Source organism: Plecotus auritus (genome assembly GCF_963455305.1).
Source record: "Plecotus auritus genome assembly, chromosome: 3".
NCBI lineage: Eukaryota > Metazoa > Chordata > Mammalia > Chiroptera > Vespertilionidae > Plecotus > Plecotus auritus.
Genome location: NC_137772.1, coordinates 98,331,258 through 98,343,671, shown reverse-complemented (window position 1 = coordinate 98,343,671; position 12,414 = coordinate 98,331,258). Strand labels below are relative to the sequence as shown.

Sequence of the window (12,414 nt, the reverse complement as noted above, 5' to 3'; positions counted from 1 at the left end):
GCCTAAACGGGCAGTCAGACATCCCTCTCACAATCCAGGACTGCTGGTTCCCAACTGCTCGCTTGCCTGCCTTCCTAATTGCCCCTAACCGCTTCTGCCTCCCAGCCTGATCACCCCCTAACCACTCCCCTGCCAGCCTGATTGATACCTAACTGCTCCCCTGCCAGCCTGTTTTCCCCTAACTGCCCTCCCCTGCAGGCCTGGTCACCCCTAACTGCCCTCCCCTGCAGGCCTGGTCACCCCTAACTGCCCTCCCCTGCAGGCCTGGTCCCCCCCAACTGCTCTCCCCTGCAGGCCTGGTCCCCCCCAACTGCTCTCCCCTGTAGGCCTGGGTCCCTCCCAACTGCCTTTCCCTGCAGGCCTGGTCACCCCCAACTTCCCTCCTCTGCCAGCCAGGTCACCCCTAACTGCCCTTCCCTGCAGGCCTGATCACCCCAACTTCCCTCCTCTGCCAGCTTGGTCACCCCTAACTTCCCTCCCCTGCTGGCCTGGTCTCCCCCAACTGCCCTCCCTGCTGGCTTGATGCCCACAACTGCCCTCCTCTGCAGGCCTCTTCCCTCCCCAACTGCCCTCCCCTGCAAACCTGGTCCTTCCCAACTGCCCTCCCCTGCTGGCCATCTTGTGGTGGCCATCTTGTGTCCACATTGGGGCAGTCATCTTGTGTGTTGGAGTGACGGTCAATTTCCATATTACACTTTTATTAGATAGGATTGAGGCCTGGTGCACGGGAGAGGGCCGGCTGGTTTGCCCTGAAAGGTGTCCCGGATCAGGGTGGGGGTTCCCTTGGGGCGTGGGGCGGCCTGGGTGAGGGGCCTGTGGTGGTTTGCAGGCTGGCCACACCCCCGACAACCCAAGTGGAGGCCCTGGTATCTGGGGTTTATTTATCTTCTACAATTGAAACTTTGTAGCCTGGAGTGGAGCCAAGCCTTCTGCTTGCTCCGTGGCAGCAGCCGTTTTTTGGGGGATTTATGTATCTTCTATAATTGAAACTTTGTAGCCTTAAGCGGAGGCCTGGGCAGGCCAGGGCTGCAGAAGCTTGGCTTCCTCCATCGCCGCGGGCAACTCTAACCTCCTGCTCTTTCCAGCTCCGTGGCTGCCACCATTTCTGTTTGGTGTTATGTATCTTCTATCATTGAAACTTTGTAGCATTGAGTGAAGGCCTAGGCCGGCAAGGGCAGGTGGAAAGCTTGGCTTCCTCCATTGCTGGGGAAACCCATGCCTCCCTCCTGCTCTCTGTGGCGGTAGCCATCTTGGTTGGGTTTATTTGCATATTTGCTCCTGATTGGCTGGTGGGTGTGGCTTGTGGGTGTAGCGGAGAGATGGTTAATTTGCATATTACTCTTTTATTAGATAGGATGGCAATAGTCCAGGTGAACGATGATAAAGACATGAGTGAAAGCAGTGACAAAGGGGATAGTCCAGCCGTGGGCAAACTAAGGCCCGCGCGCCGGATCTGGCCCGTTTGGCTGTTCTATCCGGCCTGCGGAGCCGAAAGAGTGGAGGGTTCTCTTGCTCTCCCCACCGCTCTTTTACTTTGAATTTATATTAGTTCACACAAACACTCCATCCATGCTTTTGTTCCGGCCCTCCGGTCCAGTTTAAGAACCCATTGTGGCCCTCGAGTCAAAAAGTTTGCCCACCCCTGGGATAGTCTGAAGAAGCCAAAAGGGCCACATAGAAAATGAAATCTATAAAGCTTATCACTGGGTGAAAGAGGAAGAGAGGAAGGCTAGAAGGAAAGTTGAAAGTGTCCCTGTCCTGATGACCATGTGGATAAGAGAATGCCATTAATTAAATATACCACAAGAGGAAGAGTCTGTATAAAGCAAGCTGGCACATTCAGTTCTAATTTGTCCCTCACATTTCAGTTAGGCATCCCATTAAACTCACTGACTTGGCCTCAACCCTCAGCTCCTCAGTAGACCACCATTAGTTAACCTCATCAAGTACAAACTCATTACCTCCTAATCCAACCAATATTTATTGTATGCCCACTTTGATGAAGTAATTTCAGGAAAGGATGGATTAAATGCTAAATTAAGATGCACCTCCTACTTTTATGAAGCTCACAGGATCAGAGTCATTGATTCATTGACTTTTCCCATAAGCCAGATCGTGTGCTGGGCACTTGATACACTAGGTGAATAACTTTTGGTACCAGTAAATCCATATACAGAAATAAATTATGTGCTGACATTGCTCTAACATTAAAACTAACTCCCACAACTCACGCTTTCAAATGTTAGCTCACTGAGGCAATTTTATTTTTCTCATTTACTATTTTTAGAAAGGGAACATTTATTATTTTAAATATAAACACTTAAACGTATCTATTTTATTTGAAAAAACAATTCTGCTGTTCAAAAGTGAAAATATAGCTTGACAATTTCAAAACTAAAATGTGAAGCCTCCCAGTCACCCTGGTCACCGGCATGTCCATGCTGTTATTGACAGAGCCAACGCACAGTTTCCATACAATTCTATGTCTCAATCTCAGCTTTGGACAAGTTTGTCTAGAGCAAATACGAGTGTCCACAGGATGCAAAAAGTAGCTGCTTAATTCAATTTTTTTAAATTCAATCACTCAGATTTTTTTTCCCCTCTAAGACACCAGCCAAGTGTTTGCACTGATTTTTTTCCAGAGAATTTATTGGTTCACATCACATAGACAAGAACTCTATGTCCAAAGAACTCAGAGTTTCAAAGCAAGGTGATGATGCAATGAGACATTTTGACCAAATTCCATTCTGGATTTGATGAATCCACCCAAACCAAGAGGAGCAGCTGCTTCTGGTTTGAACCAGTTCTGGAGTCAGCAGAGTGTACTACAAACATCACTGTACTAGAAATGTGGAAGCTGGTGCTTTTGTCCTTTCTCTGCTACTAACTGCCAGACCTGGGTTAACTCACAGATTTCTTCATCTGTTAGTGAACTCTTTCAATCAGTGAATTTCAGAGGATTCATCCAGCTTTTAAAATTCGACCATCGCAGAAACATCTCTTAAAGAACAGTTCTCCAACTTCGCCATTCTGGGTAAACATGCTGGTCATGCTGAGATTTCCTGTTCTTGGTAATTACAATTAATTAGCAGAAATCTATGGCATAAAAATTATTTAATCATAGTGCAATACGGATCGTAAAAGCTAGCCAGATGGTGATGAGATGAACTAAGAGAAGAAACTTCCTTTTCATTTCCAAAGCCCTGTTTAAAGTGTTTGTAGGCTTCTCTGACTTGGGTGATTACCAGCAAGTCATTAGTTGTTTCTGCAAGCAAGGCCCAGCCTAGGCTCAGCTTGGCTTTGAAAGACTCCAGTCTGGTCTGAAGTTTCATTTGGAGCCTGGTCAGAAAAATGCTGTTGATGGTAGTGAGATTTACCTCTTTCTGTGTTTGAGGACAAAGAGCCTTCTGACAAACAGGGTAGGAAGAAGGCTTCCCAATCCAGACAGAGCACGTCAGCTCCAGAGTGCCTCCTGTTTGCTGTAAAGCTAAGAAGGAGGAACTGTCGGTGGGTGGGTTGGGGGGGGGGGGGCGGGTAGGGAGGGAGAAACCATGACTTGCTAAAGACCTCATGCTATTTAACTGTGCCTCACCCTGGCTAAGAAATAGAAGAGTTTTATTAAGCTATTCCCTTCATGTCTGCGTATCTTAGAAGTGACGTTGGGTTAGAATGTACTTCATAAGCAGATCTGGGTTTTTGAAATCCTGGTGGAGTCTGGTGTCTGTCCTTCCTGTGTTTAACCTTAAATTCTTGTGCCCTCCCCTCTCTTGTTATTTAATGATGTGGATTCGGGTCAATGGCTCAATATGGAATTATTTTAAATTTTACAGTAATTTCAGAGTAGAAATAGAACCTTCAAAGTAAATTTGCTTGTGTGAAGAGTGGCACATTTCATCCTCTAACCTATATATGGATATTTATGATTTTGTTTTACAAACTGGATTCATTCATTCTAGCTCCCAGGCATGCATGTGGCCCCCTTGGGAAAAGGAGGGGGTTTTATATAACAAATAGAGACCTGACCTACACCTACATCTTCACCTATGGGTTTGGTCCAAATGAAACGGTAGAAAAAGACCTAATAAACACATGAGCATTTAACCTAACTCAAACAAATGATTAACTAAAATGTGAGGAGAAAAACAATAACAGGAACCAACAATAGTACAAACACAGATGAATCATCTGTCAACCCTTCCTGATTGACGTCAGATGGGCTACAAATGGTGTTTTACAAGTTAAGGACAAGGTGACCTCCAGGGTCATATGCTCATGCTTCTTTAGATTATTTTCCTTTTCCGGGTACCATCTCTAAAGAGATACAAATACACAGCCAGGGGCCTTTTAGCAAGTTAGGGTTCAAATTTCAGAATTGCTGCCCTAAGGAGGTTTACATTATCTGGATTTATTCTAAGGGGAAAGCAAGTTTAACAATTTCAAAACTTTAAAACAAAATTTTATATTTATAATACCTGAATACCTTTATACATTTTTTACTCTTTCCACTCTGCTTCTATCACTATCACTCTTTCTTGCCCACCCTTTTTTTTTTCCTGATTGCACTTATTACCACCTAACATACATAGATTTGTTGTCTGTCCCTCACCCCACTAGAACGTAGACTTTCTGAGAACAGAGATTTTTTTTTAATGTTCACAACATAGGGGTTGCTACTTAACTCACAGAAGTTATCAATCAATGAATGAGTATAATCAAACACCTATATAAGGTGATTCACTAAACGTTTGTGAAATAGGAAATAAAGGGATAATTAAGTCTAAAAAGAAGGAAAAAGGCAGATTAATTGATCGCCTATAATAGGACATCAATAAATGTTAACTAACAATATCTTCATTATTTTTGTTATTACTTAAATTATCTGCCCATGATTTTAGATGAAATCTGACCCTGGAGATAATACCCTGGAGCTTCCCCATGGCTAAGGGACAAATCCTGACTTTGACTCTCTCCTACCTAGACTATGTACACATTCTTCCTTTGTTTAGACAGTAAAGGAAAAGCCTGTTGAGTGGGGAAAGTAAAGGCAGTGATAATAAGATAGCGCTTTATTAACAGTAGGATCCAATTTGTAGGCAACAAAAAGGTGGGGACTGATGAATAAATTTGGTTCAGAGAACATTCTGAGATTTTAGTTTATTTAAATAAAACATATATCTCTCTGATTTGAGATGGTTAATTAGGCATTCCTTTAATAAAAACACAAGTTTCAAAAGCTATTTGTAAGTTTTTCTGTGTTCAGCTAACTATTAATGCTACTAGAGGCTGGGTGCACAAAATTCATGCACAGCAGGGCAGAGGGGGGGGTCCTTCAGCCCAGCCTACACCATCTCACAATCCAGGACCCCTTGGGGGATGTCCAACTGCCAGTTTAGGATTGGGCCTAAACTGGCAGTTGGACATCCCTTTTGCAATCTGGGACCACTGGCTCCTAACCACTCACCTGCCTGCCTGCCTGATCGCCCCAACCACTCTGCCTGTCTCATTGCCCCTAACCACTCTGCATGCCTGCCTGATGCCCCTAACTGCTTGCCTGCCTGCCTGATCACCCCTAACCACCTTTGCCTCGGACCCCGCCACCACGGCTTCATCTGGAATGAAATCCAGAAGATTGTTCGGTTGTCCAGTCTAATTAGCATATTATGCTTTTATTATTATAGATTATAGTTCCTTGGTTCAACTAAGTTCTTGTATTTAATAAAGACCCCCCCAAATGATCATTTGAAGAAAACATTTTGTTAGGAAGATGCAAGATTATTATACAGTGGCAACTCATATACAAATTATTCATTATTACAAGTTGGGTCACAATAATGAGTACACCTGAGCTAAGCAGGCCACAGGTATATAATGATGGCCCTAGGTCTCCTGGGACAATGCTGTGTAGGAAGGGTCCTGAGAGAAGTGGGGATTGATGGGAATGGGGGATCACGCTGGCTGCAGAGACACACAGAGTCACTTTGCCCTCATGACCCTTGTAGCACATGATCTTAACCTGAGTTTCTAACTGCTAAGGTAGAGGGGTCAGGAACTTGTGCTGCTTTCTCTCCCTCTCCCCTTCATATAAAAGTGACAAGGGATCCTGGGGGAATATGGAGAATTTTTAAGTATTTTAGTCTGGAAACTCAGGATGACTGGGTACAGAGCGTCTTGAGCTAGTTAATCCAGGCTCTTGGTTTTTTAGTGGGTGTGACTCAAGAAATCGGAATTACATAAATGAGTAAGAACACAGAATTCAGAATTTAAACTGAGAATTGTCTCACCAACTTCTTGGACTTAATTTAGATTTGGGTAAGAAGGGGTAGATGCCAAAAAAAATGCTTGAAAAATATAACTTCTACTAAAACGAAATAAAAAAAGTTCTAGTATCTTTCTCTTAATCATGAAGACCCTTATGCTGAGTAAAATGAATCCACATTTTTAGTAAGAGTAGTGGACATAAAGGTGCCTCTGTCACAGCCACTTTCTGAGCTTTATTTACTTCTCTGAAAAATGAGTGAAGCAACACATGGTTCTAATACGCATAATGATAGTTCTAGTTTTCTCACTAAGGCAAATGATCAAACTACTAAGACTTTACCAGAAGCCTAGGTAGTCCAGATAGGGCAGGAATATCACCAAAATATTCAAAGGAACCTGCAAAACTACATAAATATAATAGAACCATTATAATAAAGATAAAATGATTAAGTAAGCCATGGAGGAAAAGACAGATGGAGGAGAATTATAGAAAAACCTGGGTAAAGTTACATATTGCAATTGCGCTTCCTCCTAATCAAATAAAAATGTCAACAGGATGATTATAATTCCCAACAGCTAGCAAAAGGAAGCATAACAGTGTACCAAAGAAGAGATACTATAAAATAATTGCAAATCCTAATTGGAATGTATCTTCTGGTTTGATATGTAAGAAATGATGAAAAACAGAAATGACAATATCATCAAGAATAATTTTCAAAGCTCCAAAAATGTGTTTTATGATCTTTTTTTCTTAAAGAGATATCAATAACAGATCCATAACAACAATAATGAACCAAGGGATCTAGAATAAATAGTATAGCTATATTGCTTTCTGGTGATCTACTTTAGTAAAAAGATAGACCTTTGATTGCCAATATTTCCATCCCACAATTATTTTCAAATATCAATCATCTCATGATGTGTTGTGGAATTGTGCACCTAAAACTTTTATAATTTTGTTAACCAGTGTCACCCCAATAAATTCAATAAAAAAAAATAAAAGACAAAAACAAAAAAAAAATCATCTCAAACTGGCTTTGGTATCATATAGACCATTATTGGGCAAGGCCTATATACATACAATGAAACACGATAAATAATCGGCGCTATTATCATTGGGTTCTTTCAGTTTATGTGTTATTTTTTTGATTTTTTAAAATGTATTTTATTGATTTTTTACAGAGAGGAAGGGAGAGGGATAGAGAGTTAGAAACATCGATGAGAGAGAAACTTTGATCAGCTGCCTCCTGCACACCCCCTACTGGGGATGTGCCCACATCCAAGGTACATGCCCTTAACCGGAATCGAACCTGGGACCGTTCAGACTGCAGGCCAACGCTCTATCCACTGCACCAAACTAGTTAGGGCAGTTTATGTGTTATTAATTAAGATGAACTTTTATTTAAACAAATGACTTGGCAGGGACCCCCTACCACCACCACCAATAAATCTGAGTGGCCACCACTTACTTAGCAAGTGGTTTAGCATTTTTCAGGAGACAGCCAAACTTTGGGCTCATCGTGGTTTCTCTGCAGGAGAAAAGATGGATTGGAAAAAATAAATAAATAATTATAGGTTATTATTTAGAACCATCTGAAAGGAGTCCATATGCTCAGTGTTTGCTCATTTAAAACAGAAATTTCTGTAAGCTTCTAAGTTTTTTGAGACTTGCCTGGTTTGAGATTGGAGAGTGTCATGTGCCATATGTTTTTGTAGGGGAAATGGATGTTAATTGTTCCTCATATGAATGCTTAAAGCAGTTATGCAATATAAAAGCTTGGATTTTGTTTGACTATGATAATCCTATAGATGACCTCAGAATTTCAGTAATATAGTATTTTGCAAAGTGTTATAGGAGGTAAAATCTAATTTCCAGTTTCCTTTAACAAAATAAAAAATTCTAATAGAAAAAAATTATTCACTTGTACCAAAATGTTCAGCACAACACTGTTTTATAATAAAGAAAATTTGGGAACACCTATATAAACAACAAAAGGGAAATAGTTAAGAAAATTATGGTGTTATCAATTAGCTATTGCTGCATAACAAGTCACCCCAAAACACTCTGGCTTAAAACAACAAGCATTTGTGTTTGTATATGAGTTAATAGATCAGATGGGGGTTTCTTCTGGTCTCAGCTGGACTCCTTCATGCATCTGTGGTCAGCTTATAGGTCAACTGGAGCTGGCTGGTCTATGAAGGCTTAGCTGTAATGGCTAGGTTGAGTAGTTTCCTCTCTACCCCCCGCCCCACATAGTTTCTCAGTTCCTAGTAGACTTGCTTGGGATTTTTCTCATGATGATAGTCTACAGCAGGGTTTCAAGAAGAAAGCAGAAGTATGCAAGTCTTCTTGAAACACAAGCATAGAATCTGCACATCATCACTTCTGCTACGATCTCTTAGCCAAAGCAAGTCACAAGATCAGTCCATATTCCAAGAGTTGGAAAACAAACTTCATCCCCTGATGGGAGGAGCTACAAAATCACATTGCAAAGGTTGTAGAAACAGGGAGAGGTGAAGAATTTGAAGCTCTTTTGCAATTTACCACAATGGTAGATTTAATAGATTATTATCCAGTCCTTAAAAATGAAGCCCATGAAAGTTTATAAAGTTAATGGAACAAAAGCAAAAATTATGCTTTAACTTTCAGTACAATCATATAAATATGATTATAAAAGGTTACAGAAGAATATACAGATAGGATAGTTGCTCTTATGGTAGAATTTGTGTTTTTAACTATTTGATAAAAGAATATTCTTACAGCTTTTGTGGAGAAGTCAAACCTCATATCACATCTGCATATAGCATAAGCTATATTTTATTTCTTCAGTTGAATTTGGCTGAAGTACGCAGTGAATGAACAAACAAAATTATGAAGAAAAGGCAAATGACCTATTTTTTTTTCCTTTTTAGACAAAATGATTCAACCCCAAAATTTTATGCCATACAATTCAGCTGACAGAAGGAATTTAATGTGACGCAGTATCTTGTTATTTCTAAAGAAATGGAGTTACAGAGAACTTTCAGACTACAAAGCAGAAAGCCTTTGCCTGTTCAAGTATTTTGTTCAGGAGTGAAACCTTTCATTGTATGACTAAGTCAGTGGAGATGATCTTCTCAGTCAGAATTTCCTTCTGTCTGCACGTGTATTCTGCAGGCATCTGTTCTTGCATTTGGTTCAGCAGCTGAGATATCAAGTGAGTGACTCAATTCAAGGTAATGCTGAATATTGTATTAAAGTTACTATGCAGATATTTATTTCATGGCCTTTGACTCTTTCTGAGGTCAGCCATTGATCAGTACATTAAACTCAATCTCATGGGTTGACGTTAGCCACCAATGGCATCATCCTCATTAGGTTTGACTTAGTGATGCTGTGATTGTTCTAATACAAACCTTCTCTGCAGTACAATTTCTTTGGGATTGCTTTAAACAGGACTCATTTGTGGCCTAATTGGCAAATAAACTGTGGTGTATCACAGGAAGTCGAATGCAAGTTTACACTAGAGGTAAAGCCTCATACGTGGCCAAAAGGCACAGCTCTTATGGGACAGCAAAGGAAACTGGAATTAAATATATTCAGAGCTGGAAGGCAATTTAGCATCTGAGGAAAATCAAGTCCAAGGGCAGCATGCAATTTGCATATATTTCTGTCCTAAACTTAGTTGCACTGAGGTTGCTCCAAACCTCATCTCCATTGTTCTGTTGCCCTGAGGATTCCTTGTCTTCCTACAGACAGCAGAGAGCTGGGAGCACTAATGCCCCCATGAGACTGTGGGAAACTAGTCTAAGCAAGAGAGGACCATGTCACTCCCCATTTCACCGTCCCTCCTGCTTACTTTCAAGGAAGACTTGAAAGCTGTCAGTCCTTCCTCCAGTCCCAGCCCCTCTCCCAGTCTTCCCAGATTTTTTATTTAATCCTCTAGCCCAGCCTAGAACCTATGTGTCCCCAAACACTCTCCTCTTTGTTTCTAGCAAAACATGCACTTAGAGCTTTTTGCACAGTGACATATAATTTATTTAAATCTCAAAGTGTGAATCCTGTTCAAGGGATTTGCATGTTCACAAGGATTGAAACTTAAAGAACTGGGCCTCTTTTTTTTTTTTATTGTTTGAAGTATTACAAATAGTAGTACATATGTCTCCTTTTATTTTTTTCCCCATTGACCTCCCCCCGGCCTCCCCTACCCCCCAGTATATATGCCTTTACCTGTACCCCCCCTAGTGTCTTGTATCCATTGGTTTTGCTTATATGCATGCTTACAAGTCCTTCGGTTGATCTCTTACAGCCCTCCTCCCATCCCCCTGCCACAACCTCCCCTGCCTCCCTGCTGTAGTGTGACAGTCTGTTCAATGCTTCTTTGCCTCTGTATCTATTTTTTCCCCATTTCTTTCCTTTAAAAAATCTTGCCTCTGCAGACTAGAAATAAACATATAATAACAAAAAATGTTTGAGTCCCAATTTCAATGTCCAACAGTTCTGATTCCCCGTTTCAATGTCAAACAGTTCCTTATGTGTACATGTCAGCAATGATATCTGGATGGTGGGCACATGGTGGCAATGCAGGTCCAACCCTCTCTGGTTTGGTCCTAGGCAACTTGCTGCATCGCACAGCTGCTGACTGCTAGAGTGACAAGGCGTCGTCAGCGTCTCCCATCTCTGGACTGTTTCTCCTCTGTCTTCGTGGTTGGAGCAGACCTGTCAATTGGAGTTGTTTTCTGAAAATATACAAACATATTCTCGACCAGAAGTTAATAGAGGAATCTTTTCTATATAATTGATTTGGGATCCTTTTTATTTTTGCCCAAAGGATTTTCCTTTGTCTTATTTAGACACCATGTGTGTTTTTCATGGGTGTCTTGCTGTTAGCATTACAAATGAAAATTAATTTTGTAAAGTAAAAGTTTTCTAGATGTAATTTACTTATAGGATATTTTTCCTTACATGATATTACCCTACTATCCCCCCTTTTTTTGATTAATGGAGGCTTTTGTAAATTTTATAATGCAGTCTTGATAACTTTAAATTTTAATTTTTTGCACAAAAATATGACTGCTTTAGGTTCATTGCATGTTCAGGAATTTTACCATGAGATGAACTACCAATAGAAATTTTAGTTACTACTTTAGGAACAGCTTTTTTGTCCAGTACAATTAAATTTTCTTGAATATTCACTTATTTCAATTAGCCTATTTAAATTAATCTGAAAACTTGATTATTATTTTACTGTCAAATTTAATACTCTACCAACAATCTTAGTTTACCCTGTAAATATTAGTGGAAAGGATTATTTGCATTCTTGAGTAGGCCCTGAGCATTCCTGGTGCTAGGCTGGATTTAGATATAGGGCAGCTGCTGTCGGCCAAGTCTCTGTCTGTTACCTGGGTCCCAATCTGAGCTGGGCCAAGTCACTGTCTGTCACCTGTGTCCCTATCTGAGCTGGGTGTGGGAAGCAAAGCAGCCATTGGGGCAGGAGACCTCCATCAGACGGCGTGAGGGTTCAGGCCCCTGCAAGGTTGGGGGGTGAGGGTCTGTGCCCCACCTCTGTTGACCCCCAAGTTCTCTCCTGATGGACCCTCTGCGACTGTGCCTGTCTTAGGTTGTTCCTTCCCTGAGGAATCTTACCCATCTCTGGCTAACCAGTCATCCTCCAGGGCCAAGCAGGGTGATGTGAGGTTCAGTTCTGTCTCCTTGGTAGCCTATGCCCCCATGGCCTGCATGCCCAGCACCTGCCTTGGGATCCCCTGGCCTGCTGGCAGGGCCCCAACACTGATCACGTATCTCGGGGAACTCAGGTTTCTTCTCCAGGGAGGGCCCAGCTCACCCCACTGGGCGAGAGACAGATCCATGGTATCAGCCACCATGAGGCTTCAAGCTCAGCATGAACAGAAAGCTCAGGCAACAGCTGAGGGCAATTGGGTTATGAGAAGAGGGTCCCTCTTGGCACAAAAGGCAAGAGGGGCCAATATAGAATGCTCAAGTGCCTTCCCAGTGCCTTAATTCCTTCTGAAAGGGATTAAATCCTTTCATGTCCCTTTTTTTTTCAATTGCTGCCAAACATTCAAAGAATTAGTTTGTAAGTTTGTTTGGGATAATTGTACAATATGCTGTTGTAAAATATCTAAAATTATAATGACATTGTAGAATAATATCAT

The 12,414-nt window shown here is 41.4% G+C and overlaps 1 long non-coding RNA gene across 2 annotated transcripts in view; it reads left to right on the top strand.

Moving 5' to 3' along the window:
* The first annotated feature begins 2,802 nt into the window (after positions 1-2,802).
* LOC308245188 overlaps positions 2,803-12,414 on the top strand; it is a 37,669-nt gene continuing 28,057 nt past the window's right edge. For both annotated transcript variants that reach the window (XR_013960222.1, XR_013960223.1), the window contains exon 1: positions 2,803-3,071. This is a non-coding gene — a long non-coding RNA (uncharacterized lncRNA). The remainder of the gene's footprint in view (positions 3,072-12,414) is intronic.